Raw genomic sequence first — 21,563 nt, forward strand, 5'->3', positions numbered from 1 at the left:
TCCGTCAATTGTTTTGATTTTATACAATCAGACTTTTCAGACTAAATGCATTTGACGGATCATAACCAATAAATAAGAATATATGCATATACAAACAAACTGTGTAACTTATATTAGTGCACTTAATAGAAAACATTTGTAAACAAAAGCGAAAAAGGTAGTAATTTCATATATCAGAATGCAAATCACATGAATCATCAGGTTTAAAAAAAAACACAAATGTCATGGAAGTGATGGGACAAGTTCCTTATTGAAATTGAAGTTTTTTATTCTATTCTTTTTAAGTTGATTTTTTTTAGACTTTTCATTCTTAAGTTCTGAAATATTTATTAGTAACTATACGTACTATATGTTTAATACATTATAGGATAGTTGATACTTCTTCTATGAAGAAGAAGTTACAGCTTGTATTGGAAATTGAATAAAAATGACCTCCTTTTTTAGTAGTCAAAACTTACTAAATTTTATAGATTAGAAGAAAATAGAATACTGTATAGAATATTTCAACATGTGATGGTAGGTTGGGAAAACAGTTTAAAAAACATATCAATTAAAGGAGTAGGTTCAATAAGACCCCTTTTTGGCCCCAAAATATAACAGTTTTATAGGGTACTAACATCATTAAGTCATGCTAAATTACTGAAATCTTCACAATTTTAGCATTTTAGTTAAATTTTAGACGGTTTCAGTATTCAATGAAAGTGGCCGCATTCGTGTTCATTCATAATATTGAAATGTAAGTTGTATTTGATTATAATACATTGCATATAAAAAGGTTGAGGATGAACACGGATGCGGCCACTTTCATTTTTGACAAAAATCATCTGAAAAGTGACGTATTGCATATTTGATAGATTTTTCATATTTAAGCTTGAATCGGAGCGTTTTTAATGACTTAATCAGTTAAAATCTTTCACATAAACTAATTGAATCAATTGAAATAGACACTTAAGTGTTTAAAAAGTGTTCAAAATCTTTCGTTAGATGAACCTGAAATTTGAGGCCAAAATCGGCCCTTACCGGACCTACTCCTTTAAGCATTTATGCAAGTTATTATTTTGTAAAAAAGGGGGTTGAAAGCAATCAAATGTACTAATAGTCATTAAAACATTTTAGAAAAATATGACCATACGAAATTCTTAGGACAGAAGATATCTTTGTCTTTAGGTTAAAATAGTTTAGCCCATTGATATTTGGGAAGATTAAACTTGAAATCAAGACGACTATTTACACTTCTGTCACCGCACTATAAGTCATGTGTTCCTTTTTGCTTTTTGGAAAGAAAAATTGTGTTCATACTGTCGGCATTGTAGTTTGTATTTCACATAATTATTTGATGATTGAGTATGAATAGAGAATGGTAAGCGAAATATGCATAAGGGATTAACAAACTCATAAGTAGAAAGAAACGTTTAAAGGCATTTCATCAATAAGTGTAATACAACAGTAGTATGACGGTGTGCAATAGTCATAACTTGATTGAGAAAAAAAACAAATCCGGGTTACATAAATGTAAAAGACAAACCACAGTAAATAAATCACAACATAGAAAACTGAAGCATATAAGCATCATTAACCCTTTAAAAAACCAGGGGATAACTCTTTTGCTTCGCAGGGTTTAGAAAATCCTGATCCACATGGCAATCGTCGTATTACTCATGTCCGTTCACATCCGGCGATAAACATACTTCAGTAGATCTTATTAAAGGACAGGAGGACTGGTTTATGGTTATGACAATGGGAAAAGTAAAGAATAATCTGTTGTTATGGCTTACATTAGTACCATAGACAATAAACATGATTAAGCATAGATCCGAACACTCAGATATATTAACCTTTAGAAAAAAAAAATGAACAAAGGAATAAAATATATATAAAAAAATCATTATTGATAAAACAAAATCTGTCATTCCAAAGATGATCCTTAATGTAATCAGAAGGAAATTTGTCCCTTTATGATGTCGTCCACACTTTGGTCAGGTATTGAAATCAGAACGACTTATACTAGTTCCAATAACAGTACACCAATACTTTAATTTTAGCTTGGATAGTAATTTATTTCCATTTTTGTCATTATCAGTTAACAATGTGGAACATAACATAACATGTATAATGGCTGGGAAAATTTAATTCCTATTCTCCCTTTTAGTACTGGTTAGAAAAAAGATGTCCATTTATTGCTATAACAAATCTTTACAACAACAAAAGAAATAAAAATGACTCATTCAATTCTGATGTTTTCCGTTTCAACGACAAGTTGAATCAGAATTTTCACTCTTTGTTTAGAATCCATGTGCATTGTTGTAAAATTGTCACGGATAGTGCCATCGTAGATTTTTCTTTGAAGTGGGACATAAAGCATCACTTTATTTCATCACATAATTGATATCTGCAAACTTGTTATGATACGCAATAGCATTCAAATGATTTGTCAGGACTTAATTCAATAGTTCCAAAGAGAATAATTGATACCTAGAGATTCAAAAGATCGTTTAGGGTACATACAATCTTAAAATTTGCATCTTGCCATAGTATGAAAACTTTGATTTTTTCTGCATTTTATACAAGCATATCCAAATAAAAACTAAACAATAACCAATTGCAGGAGTTGACCTCGCTATGTTTCACCAAAAGGAATGGCCAAAGTCGATAAATTCTCTGGAACTGAAATTATAAAGATGCTTGCTTTCTCGATATTCAACATATTTGTTACTTTGGAGGACCACATAATCGATTTTCCACTGGGAATCAGCTTCTTCTTGAAAATTTGTTCTTTTTTTCAAATGAGAATGACTTTCTTTGGTGACAAGTTTGTTTGTTTTTGTAGTGACACATGTAGACTGTTGTACCCTTTTTTTCAATATAATGTATGTTATTTTTGTTCACACATTGTTGTCAATATATTAGAATTTCATACGACTATCATACAAATAAGATGTTTAGTAAGCTATAAAACCAGATATATCCAGCATTTGTTACGTATGAAAACGAATTTACTAATTCGGGAATGTTGTAGAAATGTTTGTCGTCATCAATTCTTTTTTGTCACGGAGTTCGGTTTGTTTGTTTTTCAACTTTTTCTTAAAAGAATTTCTTCGGAGGAAAGAAAAGTAGTTAACAGTATCCTTCTACTTTACTATTCGCTATAGAGATATGTTCTTTCACTAAATAATTTAAACTTTGGTTTCTAGATTCATTAATGGACAACATAGTATTTTTCCCAATCAATAATAGGAGCACTTTCACAAAATTCAGCTAATTTTCCCATTTTGTTAGAGACTTCCCTTTTTGAATTTAACTCGTAGTTCAGTATTTTTGTGGCTTACTTTTATACTAGTTTATTTAGATATTGAATACAGATATATAACTCGTTTTCCCACTGAACAAAAAACAAATTGACACAAATATTTATGTTTTATTCATGTCATTACCATGATAGGCGCCAATCCAAATGAACCCGAAAACTTGAAAATAAAACATTCTCACTTCTGCACACTATGAAAGTTATTTTCAACCCAAACATAGATTACCACGTAATTGGTACAACTTTTGGTGAATTTTGGATCCTCAATACTCCTCAATTTTGTACTTGTTTGGCCTTATAACTATTTTGATATGAGCGTCACTAATGAGACTTATGTAGACAAATTGCACGTCTGGCGTACTAAATTATAATCTTGGTACCTTTGATTACTAAATAGTACACAAACTTAACATCCTTATAATAAGTGTATCGGTTTAATATGAAATGTCATTTATAACACATTACAAAATCAAGAAGACCAGGTATCATTGACAATGAGAAAATATCCACTAAATATTAAATATAGTGAATGTAAGCAATTGTAGGGAATATATAGCCTTCAACAATGAGAAAAAACCCATATAGCATGATGGGATATTAAAGGCCCAGACATATAAATATAAGATAATTCAATATCAAAAACGAACAGCTTCATTTATAACAATATAATTAACAAAAAACAAATATGAAAGACAACCACTGAATTACAGGCTTCTAACATGGAACAGCCATACGAATTTGGCGGTGATTAACATGTTTGAATGTAGACAACCCTCCCCTAACCTGTTACAATTGCAAAACAGCAAAACGTACTAACAAATTATAGGAATCAGTTGAAAAATTATGAACTCATCAGATAGATACAAAGCAGAAAAAAACATCAAACATAAAACATAGACCAGATGTGTCAGGGTATTTATATATCCCTTATACAAAACAATAAAAAACGACACTAAGTACAGATCTGACAGTACCCGAAAGTACTAATATCTAGTTCAAAGCCAATAACAACAGATAAAACAGTTATTATGAATCTAAGACTCAGAGATAATTCAGTACACTTCATAAATCTAATGGATTTAACGCCTTTAAAAGAAATACAAACAATGACATTATGCAATCCCTCAACAAGAGATTTACAGATTTTAGTAATGTTAAAATGCATATATGTATAGCGAAACTATTAATGGATTTTAATCTACTGATAACAAATTATCAACAACATAAAAACAATGCCCAAAGAACTAATAACACGATTGAATTGGTGATCTTTTATACTAAGTTTATCATAAAAAAAGGATTGATGAGCTTAACCGGAACGTATAAACATTTTCAGGCATGTAAACAATACTTCCGTTCATTAAAGCCTCTGCTTTTTAGTCTTAATTTTTTTAATTTTTTTTATAAACAACGAAACTTGAAAACCGAATCATTGTATCCATGGAAGAATTTAGTAATGGTTTTAAGTAATTTGTAGTTAGAAGCTCCTTTATTTAACAATTAACATTTCTTTAATATGAGTTAAAATCATCATCTAAGGATGGTTTTTTTTCCCAAATGTTGTGCATGTATCCAATATCTACTGGATTTAACGCCTTTAACAGAAAAAAGAAACAATGACATTATGCAATGCCTCAACAAGAGATTTACAGATTGAAGTACTGTTAAAATGCATATATGTATAGCGAAACTATAAATAGATTAAAATCTACTGAAAACAAAAACATCAAAAGCATAACAACAATGCACAAAAAACTAATTACAGTGTTGAATTGCTGATCTTTTATAAAAGGTTTATTATAAATAAAGGATTGATAAGTTAACCCGGATCATTATCATTTAAGGATGTTGGTTTTTTTTCTAAATGGTGTGCATATTTTCCATATTTCTAATAATTATACAAACTATTATTAATACAGCTACGTTTCGAAAATATAGTTACAATAATCTAATAACATGGTATCTTGATACATTGAAATTCCGTTGTTTTGCATATCTAAAGAATATATATCTGATTTGGTCGTTAAGTTGTAACCTGAAATGTTACTGTAAATGCTGGTACTCCTATCCCCCCGAGAGAAACGAAAAGTTTAGGTTGCCGGATATGCCGTACTAGTTTAGGAAAGTTTACCGATCGTGTTTGTTTTTATTCAAAATCAATACGTTGAAAACAGCTAACATTGTTTTGCTGAAATTATCGTTACGTTTAAAACAGACAGTCGTGTTGAGGTGAAGATTTTTTTATTCCCTATGTTATATTTTGCAAGGCATCAAACAAAGCAAACGGAAGTGATTATTTATAATTCAATTTTTTTTATATTCTTTTGGTAGCCTTGGAAGCAGTGTCTGACTCCAGTGACGCATTTCAAAAGTGTGATAACAAAAACTGCAAACCGATATAATATAATTTAATCTATTTAAAAAAGTACTATATGGTATACAATTAATGTATCCATGGTTTTAGACAAAGAAATCAGTAACAGTCGTTAGGATTGGTTAATAATGTAGATAAATGACATTCAAAAATAGATTTAAATTCAAAAGGTCAAAATGGAATTGACCAATCAGTTAAGATGAATATGTTGATTTCCTTCATCAATATGCTGTATTGAAGCCTTTTCGTGATAAATCATTTCTACCGACGTGTAGATTAAGACTAGAATGCTAAATATTGCATACTGCCTCATGTTTTACCACCTAACTGCAGTTATGGCGCAAACTGGTAATACGTATACTAAATGTCTTCAAGTAGGAACAACATCTTACAACAAAAATATGTTCTTAAACAGTGACTGCATATCAGCTATAGATTGTGCAATTATGTGCATAGAAGTTGCTGAATGCACTGCATTTACATACGATGATTTGACTAAAACGTGTCGCCTCAATCAGAAGATTGATACAATAAACTGTGATTTGAATACGGAAAATGGAGGAGTTACTTTTACCAAAGAAACAGGTAGGAAAAAACAACATCGTTTTGTCGAATTTTTGTACACAAGACTTGATAGGTTTTAAGTGATATACGATTTGACTTTTATGTCTGCTTTATTTTAATATAGGAATTTTGATATGACTATAAATGTTCAATTTTATCATTAGTTAAAATGATAGGACATCCTCCTTTGATAAAACGTTATACTCACCGCGGAAAATATCACGAGTGGTTAATATAAGATTTGGCATAGCGTCTGTGTACCTAAATAAAGATATTCCAAGGCAACGTCAATGACGTAATTTTATGACATCAAGTTAATTCCCGTTGGTTGTCTCTTCTTATTGTTGGTGGTATATATGATTTTAGTAAAATTTAATAAATACTTTTATAAAATTAACGGTACCAATTTTCTTGCACCAGATGCGCATTTCGACAATACATGTCTCTTCAGTGATGCTCGTGGCCAAAATTTTTGAAATCCAAAGCTTATATAAAAGATGAAGAGCGATAATCCAAAAGGTCCAAAAAGTTCGTATGCAACTTATAAGCAACTGCAAAAGCATAACATATATTTAGTATAAACACAGGAAACAGTTTTGAAAATTATTTTGAGCAAATATTAGAAAAATGGAGAAGACTGAAAAGCCATATAATACAACAATTGTTGACTTTTGATTTCTGTTGATACAATGATTGTTTAACGCCAAATATATGACAACCGCCCTCAATTGTTGGTCTTGGTGACTAACTATCATTTCTCAGGGGTCGATAAATCATTGTATCAACCTCAGCAGAAGTCAACAGTTGTATAATTTTAAATCAATTGTATATAGTTATCAAAGCTACCAGGATTATAATTTAGTACGCCAGACGCGCGTTTCGTCTACATAAGACTCATCAGTGACGCTCATATCAAAATATTTATAAAGCCAAACGAGTACGAAGTTGAAGAGCATTGAGGATCCAAAATTCCAAAAAGTTGTGCCAAATACGGCTAAGGTAATCTATTCATGTTAGTTTTATCAATGAAACAAATTTGTATGAAATATTTGTTTGGTACGTTTTTCCTTTACATTTATATCTGGGCAAAATTTGTATAATTGAAAAATATTCAAGGCTGTATTCTTCTGACGTTTCAGTCTCGGTAAAAAATCGTTCTGAAATTATTTCAAAAAGTGAAAAATATCAATGAATTTAAAAACTAGTAGAATCAAACTTAACTCATGTTGTATTAAATTTTACAATCAGTTTTTAAGTAATAACATTTTCAAATGTTAAAACCAATCACTTCAGTCTCATTAGCCAAAATGTAGAGAAAACAGAAATGTAATTTTCAATCATTCATAACAAAAAAGTTGAAATAATATGCTTTTTGTCCTAAAAAAGGGAAAAAAAATCCTAACTTTACAAAATTGGGAACATAGAAAACTGGACTACAAAAACTAACAAAGTTTTATAAAACCTTTTATATTTATACCCACCTATATTTTTTTGTTTGTTAAATGTATTAAGATTGGTCCACTTCATCTTAAATGAAAGTATGAAAAAAGTTTGATTTTTCATGATATAAGCACATATAAGCACAACACTGATAAAAATTGATAAAAAATGAAAAAATCATCAAAATTTGGTACTTTTAAATGACAGTATCAAAAAAAGAAGCGCACCACTATATGATGTTTTCCCTCGCCAATTAAATTTTTAAAGTCTTATAGACCCAAAATTTAGGTTAAGAAATTAAGTTCAATTCTAGAAGTTTTTGGCTCATCCGAGGCGAACATTCTTAAGTATAAGACGTTTCAAATATATTTTACACATAACTATGCAAAGATATAATGCCAGGTAGCTTTTGGTCTGACTTTGCTATAATCCTTCTCGTTTACCTCGCAAACTGTGTCAAGCAATATAGATAATTGTTCCAGGCAAATACAAAAATAAATTTCAGGATTATTTATCATTATTTTTTTCAAGAGTGCCCTGTTGACTGGAAGAGGTTTAGAAACAGCTGCTATTTTTATGAAAGCACAACACCACGAACTTGGGATAGGGCATTAGTAAGTTGAGTCAGTTGTTTCTGATTTTTTTAATATATTTATCAATTAAATATTTGTTAGCTACTTGATATTACCAAGAACAATGAGATTTCGAGAAATGTCCTCGAATTTTGAAGTTCATTTTTTGCTTTCTTCTTCAAAATCATCCCAGTTTTGACTAGCTCATTGCATATGCACATGATATGACCCTTACATACCTAGAATATTATCACATTTATACCTATCGTATGAGCTAGCTATAAAATCAGGTTTAATCCACCATTTTTTACATAAGAAAATGCCTGTACCAAGTCAGGAATATGACAGTTATTATCCATTCTTTTGATGTGTTTGAACTTTTGATTTTGCCATTTGATTTGGAACTTTCCTTTTTGAATTTTACTCGGAGTTCAGTATTTTTATGTTTTTACTTTTTATGATACACTTAAATATGCTTTAGATTTTCGAGTTAAACATTGTTTGTTCTGATGCAATAACCTTTATTTCGATTCATTTTCGAATTTGAGTGCGAAAATATGTTTTTATTTCGTGGTCACTAAATTTGGTTTAGTTAAGATTATAGTTAAACTGATGTTATCCAATTTTAAATCAAAATAATGTCTTATGGACTGTTGCATCTTTTATTTTGACATAATGCTCATGAATTTCATTTGCTTTTGCATGATGTATTGTGTCATATCTTTCATGCCATATCACATAGAAAATTAACACCTGAAGTAACCTTTTAGTGAATTCCATTAATGCAATCTTTCTAAATAGAAAAAATAATCTGATCATTGTAGGAATACTGTATATCTCAAAGAGGATATCTAGCCGAAGTGACAGATGAAGAAGAGTTGCAACTGGTTAATTCGATGATAAACGGTTTGAAATGATTTCGAACTAATTAAATCGAAATAAATTAGTGCATTTATCATTGAATAGTCAAAGCGTTGCACGATCATTTTCTATTAAGAACTCTGAATTATAAAACAAGTTGTATCGGCAAATACATAGCTACTATCACTACATTTTATTTTGCAGCCAATTCAAAACTGTAAAGTCAGTTTTCATGTTTTTACTATTTTCTGATTTCGTAACCATTTTGACAATAAACTGAAAGTAGCTTTATTGACATCAAACGCAATTTTATAACACCTCGAGTTTAACTACTGTAAATTATACAAATTGTCTAAAAGCGTTATGTTGTTACAGAGAATAGACGGATTAAGTTTCATGTTTTATCTTTTGTAGTTGAAATTTAAGATAATTAATGACCCAGTTCGTTTATAGATTTTAGTGTAAAGCAAATATATGTACAGGATTTATTTGTTTTACAGTTTTATTGAGAAGAAATACCGACATAGTTGAATACTAAATTGCACAATTTCTTACACAATTCTGTATCAATTTTATTGTAACTGTTATAAAATACATCAAACAACATAATTACAAACCTCATCTCGATTTATACTAATTTTATTTTAAATTTACCTGTGAAGTCACTTTGTGTGGTTTTGAAAAATTCTTTTGAAAGACAGTTTATAATTATAGTATGCTGTTGTTATGTGCATGCACTGTCCTAAATTTATTAATGTATTTGTTGTTATTCTCTGGTTAACATATCGAAATGTACTATTATATTATCTATTTGTGTATTTCTCTGTCCTGAGTGTTTGTATTTTTGTGTTCTGTATTCCTGTCATATAATTTAGTCATGTAATGGTATATTTGACATTGTCATAAAACACAATGTTTGGTTAGACACAAAACTAGGTTGAATCCACCATTTTTTTTCTTAGAATAACCTGGTCCAAGTCAGAAATATGGCAGTTGTTATCTGATAGTTCATTTCTATGTATGATCCATTGTCGTTTTGTTTCTGTGATTTTGTTGTTTCACTGTTTTCCTCTTATAGTTGATGAATCAGTTGATAAGTTGATGATTCCTCTTACAGTTGATGTGTTTCTTTTGGTTTTAGTTTGCAACCAAGATTTGTTTTATCTCAATATTTGTATGACTATTGAACAGCGGTACACTATTGTTGTCTGTATTTAAGGTCTTCCAAAAATGGACATGTGTCCCAAATACACAAACCATAAGAAATAAATAGTACTTCAGATAACATTTATTAACGACTTAGGATATACATAGTCTTTCAAATGACATTTATCAAGTATTTACTATTACATGTATAAGGGACTGTAAGACATAGATACACTTTCAGATGACAATGAATAATCATCCCCAGAATCAGAAGATTTTTTAGATATAAATACAAACAGGTTTTTGATATATAATGGCATGCCTACATTGAAATGAACATATGACATTAACTTATTCATATGTTACAAATGAACATACATTTTGGATTGGAAAAAAATAAAATAAAAAAAATACTAAACTCCAAGGAAACGGCAAATCTAAATCTCAAGCACTTTAAACGAAAAGAAAAAGTAAAAACACAACAATACTGAGAGTTCAGCGGAAAATTCAAAACGAAAGGTCTTTATAAAATGGCAAATCGAATGTTGAAACACATCAAGCGAATGGATAACAACTGTCATTTGTATGACTTGGTACAGACATTTTCTTATGTAGAACATGGTGGATTCAACCTGGCTTTAAAGCAAGCTAAACCTCTCCCTTGACTTTTTTTTTGCAGGAAATGTCCGTCTTGGATGCACACTTTATGACGGTAATTGGCAGTGGAGAACTTCTGGTCAAAAGTTAGAGTTCAACGATACCATGTGGGCCCCTAATGAACCGAAAGGACTTGGACATAAATGCATTCAGATATGGAAATATCGCGCGAAATTTGATGATATTTCCTGTATCGGTCTAATGGATATCGTATGTGAAAAAGTAAGCATATTACGATTTTATATTATTGTTATTTAAGCCTCATATGAATAAGCATTACGTTTCGAAAGATTATTTTGAAATTTAAGCAAGTAAATATAGTTAATGATAAAATAAAAGTGATCATTTAAAAGAAGAGACGAATAAAACTAATTTGACAGGGACAACTCACAAGTCAAGATTAATTTACAATATCAAAAAGACGAGAAGAAAAAAACAACAAACACCTAAATATAAAATATTAACGAATATAAATCCCACTAAAAACTTGATTAATCTCATGTGTTCCGTTACCTGTAACCTTGGTATTGCGTATGAAATCTTTTAGTGATGAATCTCATTTGGTAATAACACAATCCAAAAAAGGGACAGGATTCTGGTAACGGTTAGTAGAAAACACTTTTATAAATGTTTTACTTTGATTATAATATCCAGATGATTTAATTTCAGAAATATTACATTAAAAGTACAAGAAATTTGACTGTATTCGTAAAAAGATTACGGTCAATCTATAAAAAAAAGATACATTAGGAATCACGTAATTAATAAAAAGGTGTTAACTGTATTAAAAACAAATATGCAAAACTCTGTCCAAATGTCTCTATAGAAACAACAACTTGCTGATAGGAAATTAATAATACAGATATATATTCCAATACGCTATTGTGTAATGCAATTACACCACCAGTGTTATTTGCAAGGCTTTCAACAGAAATGAAACAACAAGCTGAACTTATTTAAATGGAATTAAGACACATTAAGGGCATTTATTAATTCCCCAGGTTCGTTATTATTATATATTGTTAAGGGTCTACTCGTAAACTTATATGAAGCACTTTTTAATGTGTCCAAAATGAGAAAACATTCGAAATCATTAAACACGGTTAATTATTTGGGTTTGTTTTGCAAGGTGAACATATATGTATGTATGTGTGTTTTTCTTTTTTCAGGCTATATTGTTTGTATGAGTATCAGAGACCAAAGATTGTGTATAGTATATAAAAATTTGAGAATGGAAATTGGGACCGTGCATGTGTGTCGTTGTCTAATTGTACTAATTGTATCCACTAAATCAAACTGTAGACATATTGTATGTAAAAATTTCATATATTGTACACCTTATCCTTTTTTCATTAAATTTAAGTTGTTCTGCTTTGATAGTTGATATGAAAATATAAAGAATATGTTGACTTGTTTTACTTCTTTATTGTTGAGAAACAGTTATAACAGTCAAACCTACTTAATGGACCTAGCTTCTCAGTTTCAAAATAATTTACTTTTCAAAACACTAGTTTATATTGGTTGAGGATTAATAAAGAAATCAAAAGAGGAATATGTAGGTTAATGTGCTTGATTTCGAATTATTAGCCATTGAAATTTGGCGGGAAAATATTATCTCATGAATTTTCATAGCTTTATCATTGACAAGTTTAAGTTCTCAAAAACTATTTAAAAATAATTAGAATTTGTGAAGACTTTAACAAATGGCTTATCATTATACATTGTCAATGGGCGATTTTTTTAAGGCATTCAAATGGATAAAACTAAAGGATTTCGAAAATCTAAAAAAAATATCCCAAAACATGACAAGCGAACTTCCTTAAGAGACCACCTGTATTAAGCATAAACCTGTATTATATGACCATTCCTTTAAGATCCCTATATTGTGCATTTCATATAGATTAAACCTTTATTAAAAGACCACCTGTCTTAAAGGCCCACTTTTTTTTCTCTCTGGTCAGTTGTCTCTTTAAACAGGTTTCACTGTATATTAAAAACTAAACATGCATATTCTTTTAACATACCCAGTTTCTCTCATCTAATTTGAATACATTTCTGAAAATATCGACAACGGATATTCCCATAGGAATTACTTTTATGGCTAAACATGCTAAAACTGTACGCCTTTTACTATGAAGTTTTGTAAAAAATATCATATCCTAGAATGTAAAGCTAATATGCACTGCTATATGTTTTTCAAAGGTCAACAAAATTGTGCGTCATGTGGCCAAGTGCGCATATTACTGGGCGAGAGTGTTCTGACTGTTGAAATCTACTAACTTTAAAACTGACAGACGACTTCCTATAGGAGTTATTACATTTGTTAAATGTTTGCCTATTATCGAGCATGGTCAACATCTTTTTAGATAGAAGAATACTCAATCTAGGAAAGTGCTTTCTTTGTTTTACAGTTACACTTAATCATTACGAATATAATCGCATCAAGCAAATCCTCCCAAAGGCTTACAATATAGTATGTGTAAACAGTAACCGTCATAATACATTACTATACAAAATTATCAACTATATCAATTCATTCCAACTGAATAAAACTTTTGTCCGAACAGTTTTGATATTGGATATCCTCAGGATCAGAAGAATTATATTGACCGAAGCATTCCGGAAACTCCACATGAGAGGTTTTTTTTTCTTTTATGTATTTAATATCAGTGAAATGTAATTGTAAGTGGTAAACTATATTTCAAAGAGGACAACTGTCTTTCGATTTGCGGTTATTATCTATCAAAATAAAATGAGGTCGATGCCAAAGTCAAGATCAGGTTTTAGATTTAGATTTTTGTTTCTCATCATGCTCCTTGGAACTTTTCATAGTTCATCAACGCTATCGACAAAATATGTGTACGTAAATGTTAGCTGAGATATGTCGTAAAATATATTAAAAAGTAAAATCACAAAAATACTGAACCCAGAGGAAAATCAAATCGGAAAGTCTCTAATCACATGGCAAATTCAAATAACAAAACACATCAAACCCGAATGGACAAGAACTGTCATATTTCTGACTTGGTACAGGCATTTTCAAATGTAGTAAATGGTGTATTTAACCTGGTTTTGTAGCGCTGAACCTCTCACTTTAATAGGTTAAAAGGATGCATTGGCATCTTATTTGAGTTTCCTTCGCTCTTATAACTCAGCTGTATTACGATAAAACCCATTTACCATATTATATAGTGCAGTTAAGGGTCATTTGATTTCAGGTCCTTCATTTATGACTTTGAAATTAAATTAAAGGTCAATTTTGACGTTCTAGGTCTTGACCATTGCCATAGATTCATATTTATACATGATAAAGCCATTGTGTCTTTTGTTCTAGATTTAAGACTTAACACTTTAAAATGTCAACATGGTCAATCAAAGTATCTCCGTTATATGATGCAATAGTAAAGGAATACTTTATTTTTCGAAACCGGAGCAAAATAAGCTATTATTTGACGCCAGAAATGACTTTGATTTAACCAGAAGTGATTTTGATTTAACCAGAAATGGCTTATAATATCTCTTACTTTGAGAAAAACCTTTCACATTTTGATTTGACATTGCGAGTGTGACAAACTATCATTATAATAAAATCAACAGGAGTATATTTACAGCAATTTATAAGTCATAAATCGATTGATAGAAAACAAGTTCGGGTTAACTAAAACCGATACACATCAAATATAAGAGGAAATTCTTATATTAACGAGCTTTCGGATAAATATATGTTGTGTTATAATAACCAATTAATAGTAGAATCTTCAAGCAAACGAACTTTATCAGAGGGATCGTATATATAACAAGACTATAAAAAAGGGATAAAAGAAAGGTATTCGATACAAGGGAATCTACAAAATATGCAAGTAGAAATTCTATTTGACGATTATACCTATGTATGCGTTATATAGGATGAAAGTGTGCACAGAAGTCTTAGTTTATGATATACAAACTCATCATAGATACCAGGACTAAATTTAGTATAAACGCCAGACGCACGTTTCGTCTACAAAAGACCCATCAGTGACGCTCGAATCCAAAAACGTTCAAAACGCCAAATAAAGTACGAAGTTGAAGAGCATTGAGGACAAAAAGTCCTACAAGTTTTCCAGATATAGCTAACGTAATCTATGCCTGAGATAGAAAAGCCTTAGTTATTCAAAAAATTCAAAAATTTGTAAACAGAAAATTTATCAATATAACCATATCAATAACAATTCATGTCAGCACAAAAAGTGCTGACTACTGGGCTTGTGATACCCTCGGGGAAATAAATCTCCACCATCAGTGGCATCGACCAAGTGGTTGTAAATAAACTCATCATAGATACCAGTACTAAATTTAGTATATACGCCAGACGCACGTTTCGTCTACAAAAGACTCATCAGTGACGCTCGAATCCAAAAAAGTTCAAAAGGCCAAATAAAGTAAAAAGTTGAAGAGCATTGAGGACCAAAATTCCTAAAAGTTTTGCCAAATACAGCTAAGGTAATCTATGCCTGAGGTAGAAAAGCCTTAATATTTAAAAAAATTCAAAAATTTGTAAACAGTAAATTTATAAATATAACCATATCAATAAAAATTCATGTCAGCACAAAATGTGCTGACTACTGGGGTTGTGATACCCTCGGGGAAATAAATCTCCCCCAGCAGTGTCATCGACCCAGCTGTTGTAAATAAACTCATCATAGATACCAGGACTAAATTTAGTATATACGCCAGATGCCCGTTCCGTCTATGCATGCATTGGTCCAAATTCAAATATACGTTATTTTTCAACAGTCACTCGTTTCATCTGACTTCAAATAATTTCAGGGAGAGGATAAAGAAAATATTTGTATTTAATTGTTTATCGACTTTTAAACCGCTTACATTTGAAAAAATTCAACCCATGGTAGATAAAAAGTCAGGATATCACATACATGTATCCTCTAAAAAGAGCGATGTCAGCTTGGTCGACAATGTAACCGGATCTTGCTATAAATTAAGCAGCCGCTTTGCGAATAGTTTGGCAATTTCCTGTGTTTCATGAAATCGAATTTCCATAAGAAGAATAACGCACAGAATCATTGTGGTTTGATAGTACAAAGGTTAATGAAACAACACATACTGTTAAATATTGCCAAACAACGTATTTCTAAAAATAATAACTGTATGATCTGTCAATATATTACATATTTACAATATAATGACAAATCAATACGTTTTGGATTGCAATATTCTGAGTAAAACGAACTATATGTTATATCAAACAGTTGGTACCTGTATTCAACGTAGTAATGAAGTTGGTAGGTAATGAAGTCAGTGAGTCAATATGTTTGTATTGGTTTTTTATCTGACTGTTCCGTTGTATTGAATATAGATTTTAAAATCTGCATTAATTACACTTTCCGTCATTTTTGTAGACACAGTGACACTGAAATCATCGGGGTTTCCGTATTGGTGGATCATTGTTGGAGTGTCAATTCCGCTGGTAGCTTTGCTCATTGGCATTTTAATTCATGCCGCGAAGAAAGGAAAAGCTAAAGTGGATAACCACAACCATGACGAACCAACATCAGTCAGATAAAAGAGTTATTATACAGAAAAAAAATAACCAAGAACAAAAATATCAACAAAACAACGTGATTGCAAATACGATTAGAATCAAAGCTTTTGTTCTATCCACAGATTGTAATTATCAGGAAAAGTAAACTTGGAAAATGTAATTTTGTATAAATGAAAAATATTCTACCGTTTTTTATAAATACGGTGCTTTTTTATAATTTAGTATTATTTCATATACTGACTATATTTACTTTTATAAGTCTTTTTTGGTGTGTATTTCTTTTTGTACCTACGAGACTATCCGTCCTACCGTTTTCCTTTACGTTTCACACAGGGATATATTTCTCAAACAGACATGTTGCTTTTATAAAATGTCTAAAATAATTGTTTGAAACAAGTCAAAATAATTAAGAGACCTCAGGATGTAAGAACATTCCAAGCCTATATCTCCAATAAGTTTCACCATTCTGATGAGTTATAGTTTTGATAAAAGTCATATATTTTGATTTAATAGATACATGAAATAACTTTTAACATTTTGTTCGTCGTTTAAAGTTCGAGATTCACTTCAAAGTTTCAGTTTTAAACTTAAAAAGTAGTATAGATTTCCTGTTTAGTCGTGGTAGTTCAATAATGCATAAATCAAAGTTAAACATATCTTTGCATTTTATATATATAACTTATGCTTATCTTTCTTTTTCATGTTTATGTACATATATACCTATATATAGGCGTAAAAAATAATGTTCACATGTGCAGATATATATATATTCATTAAATAAAATAATAAAAAAAAAAAAGTTAACAGTTCCATTCTATCGATTTCATCCTTCCATTGGGACTCTTCAGGATAACTGAATATATATATAGAGAGAGATATTTCCCGGCATATTTGATCACAAATACTTATACTCAATTTGTTTATTTTATATATTAACAACTTTAAGATATACAATAAAATTGAGAATGGAAATGGGGAATGTGTCAAAGAGACAACAACCCGACCATAGAAGAACAGACAACAGCAGAAGGTCACCAACAGGTCTTCAATGCAGCGAAAAGTTCCCGCACCCAGAGGCGTCCCTCAGCTGGCCCCTGAACAATATATATATAATAGGTCTGTGATAATGAACGCCATACTAAACTCCAAATTGTACACAAGAAACTAAAATTAAAAACAAATACAAGACTAACAAAGGCCAAAGGTTCCTGACGTGGGACAGGCGCAAAAATGCGGCGGGGTTAAAAATGTTTATGAGATCTCAACCCTCCTCTATACCTCTAGCCAATGTAGAAAAGTAAACGCATAACAATCCGTTATATATTTCAAATTTGAGAATTGAACTTCTAATATATTTTCTCTGTTTAAAAAAGGCAGTTTGTAGTAATAGTACTGATTAAAAGATATATAATACATTTTGTAATATATTCTATGCAGTCGGAGTATAAAGATTTGATTTATAAAAGATTCAGATTGAATTCAATTATTTGTCTTAAACAACAAGAAAATAAGAACGACTTGCCACTGATATTGATTTCTGTCAGTATGTGTGTATTCTTATCTTTCATTTTTGACAATGTGCTTTGTTTATATTGCTGTTTGTGCTACTTTGTTACAGATATGTTTGCTTTTATAGTAACTACAATTATACTGTCATATGAGTGAGAGTATTAGCTATCTATAAAACCAAGTTTAATCCACCACTTTTTACATAAAAATATGACTGTACCAAATCAGGAATATGACAATTGTTTTCCGTTTGATTATTTGAGCTTTTTATTTACCATTTGATTAGGGACTTTCTGCTTAAATTTTCCTCGGAGTTCAGTATTTATGTGATTTTACTTTTTTATACTGATGTAATAGGTTTCAACTGATCATATTCATTTAAAAATACGGACAAAACAAATTACTGCTGACCGAACCTGATCCTTGTTCAATCTGTTTTTTTCGAATTCTAGAAGTTTCCGTTCGACAATTTTCTAGGTGTTTCCCGTCTACGGTCTGCTAGAGGTTTACGTGCCAGCTATATATACCGAAACCAAATTTTGACAGATCAGAAATTAATAAACTCGGAAGTTCTTTGGAGTTGTAGGATGGACACCATTTACGTTCACCACACTAGATTGTGAACTAACATATTCGATTGCAGTAAAAAGAAGATGTCTGGATAAAGAAAAGAGGATTGGAATTATATTTAACATTTAAGTTGATATTGTATTTGTACAATATTTCTTGTAAACTTGCATAATAAATCTTGTTAAATTCTATTATTGATTTGTATCTTATGTTGGCTACAATTTTAAGGTGAATTTTGGTCTTAGTGTTGTGAGGTTGTTGTCTTTTTCAAGTTTTCTAAGCATTCCTTTTGCTTACCACAAATGTTAACTCATTCTGTATGTCTATAGTTTATATTTAACTGGTAAACTAATGTAATTATATACAAATAACATGTAGTTGAAGGCCGTTCATTGACCTATAATAGTTTCTACAAATATCATGAATATTGCCTTAGATAGAGACTTGTCTCACTGACTATCATGCCACATCTTCTTATATCTATCTATTGGCCTACATTAATGCTAGTGATCTCTATTGATACAAATTTAGCAAAAGTATAATTAGTCCTATTTTTAAATTGATCCGCACAATTTATAAAAGAAACAAACATTGTTGAGCAAATGCTATTCAACTCAAACTGTTTTAATCAAAAGAATAACACAATCATCATAATCGTATTGAAAAGATATATTCTATTAGTTACACAGTGTTCAATTGTCCTAATACGAGAATTTATCGGGTCAATAAAATTCATATCGGGTGAGGCGAAGCCAAACCTGATATGAATTTTATTGACCCGATAAATTCCGTATTAGGACAATTGAACACTGTGTAATGAATTTATCCTAATTTTGTTATATTACATATTATTATATAAAAATTGTACAATAATCAACCAAATATATTTAAGATATTTAATCTAAACCTGTTAAAAATTTAAAATATTAGAACTATAAAGCAAATCTTTTTTTTAATTTTTTATTAGGTCAATGGTCTAAGGGAGATAATTCAAATTGACGTAATAAATAAAAAAATTGTACTGAAATTTATTAGGACAATATAAGCCAATCAAATTGCGAGAAATAACTCTAAATCAGGATAAATTTTATTATGATATAAGGATAAATACACAAAACGTCCAACATACAGTTGATGATAATACAAAATAACAAAATAAAAGTTCAGTGTTAAGAATTAAAAAAAAAAACTGCTGATTTATTAAAATGAATATATAATTGTTCTAATACATTGATATCATTTAGAAAATATTGAATGATGAGTTATTCAAACAAAATAATATGGGAAAATTATGTTGAGAGTATTTTTAAAAATGAACTTTCTCCTAACGGCTTCTATAATTATTTACGTTCAAACAAATAGAGTTTTACTCTAATTGAACAAAGATTGTGTTCATATATCTCTTTAAAATTCATTTTCGGTTAAGGTACTATAAGGTGGTTATAGTTCATATTGACATGAATAAGTAAGCTCGAATTAATATTTAAATTCACACTTTGACACTACAAATATCGCAACTAATGTTTGCCGGTGTTTATTTCTTTTTATGAGTTAAACACAACTTTACATACATACTTAACGGATAATCCATTCGTATTATCATTCCAATTCAGCTTTAGCTTGCTTTGTTTATTTGGGTTTAGATTAAGCTATCGAATAAAATTATAAAACTGATCACTCTTCAAACAGATTTTGTTTAGATTTCAAATGTTCAATTCAAATTTTGTGTTGCAAAATAAAAATGAATATGTTGTGTTCTTTCTAAATAATCTAGAATGTGAGATTGTATTTCGTATTGTTTTTACCAAACGATGCATTCTGGTCTAGTGCCTACATTAAAAATATTTTCAATAGTTCACACATACATAACACGAATGACATAAATGAACAAAATTATCATAGCCTTTCAGATAAGTTGCGTAAAGCTCTGAAGTATTTAATTTTGTTGTTCTTTTTTAATCAGTTATAAAAGATAAGGATAAACATCTACTGGTATCACAATAGAATTCGTGAGCAGATTGAAGTTCATAAACATTTATTTCATCATATAAACTTGGAACCCGTTAATTTGCTTAACCCCTTCGCACGAAATTACAAACTTCTGATATAATCTACACTGTCCGTCTCCTCTTGAAAAAACAAACACTTTACAACTGACAAGCTTGGAACAAAAGGAGGCACATTGAATTTTGCTTCTTGGTGTCTGGATTTGAGCGGCAGGTGCAGTTAGTATCATGTTATTTGCCACTAACATATACCGTGTTTGGTTTCGTTCGTGTTGCTCTAAGGGAACAAGCCCTGAAAAAAATAGTCGAAATAACATCTGAAACATGGATATATTGTGTTATGGGTGTCGTGTTATGTCATAAATAATTCATATTTAAGGACTTAAACACTTAAAACATAGACATGATAGTAATTTTACCTGAATAATTTAAATTTAATACAGTTTGTTTATGTTCATTAATGTGTTTAGATTGTCTATCAAACAACGAATTCTAAATTTAAAGAAAAACATTAAACGGCCTTTTAAATCATAATTTAGTTAGCTGACCAATTGTTTGATTGGCAATTAATAATATTGTATATACAAGACTAGAAAACTAATAATGTAGAGTACAAATATAGATGAATTGAATCGACTATAACCCTTGTTAACTTTTTTGTATCCTTAAGGTGGTACCTAACACTACAGGGAGATAACTCTGTAAAATCAGCTAAACGTTTTAATTACATTGTGTTGTTAAGGGAATATTAAGCTTCTCAATGATCAAAATAAGTATTTGTCAAACTGCTATATAGCCAGTGTAATTTTTCTGATAAAACGGGTGGTTCAAATTTTTTGAAATTTATTTATTTTTGTAAAAGGGTCAAAGTAAATACTTTGTCAAAATTTTAAGAAAATTAAACGAGCCAAATTAATTTTAGTTAAAGTGTTGGGTACCACCTTAAATCATGAAACATTCCATCTGGTAGCCTGATATGATTGTTAATTTGTCACAGTGATATAGAAACACAATCTGA

Source organism: Mytilus edulis, chromosome 7, assembly GCF_963676685.1.
Source record: "Mytilus edulis chromosome 7, xbMytEdul2.2, whole genome shotgun sequence".
Lineage (NCBI taxonomy): Eukaryota > Metazoa > Mollusca > Bivalvia > Mytilida > Mytilidae > Mytilus > Mytilus edulis.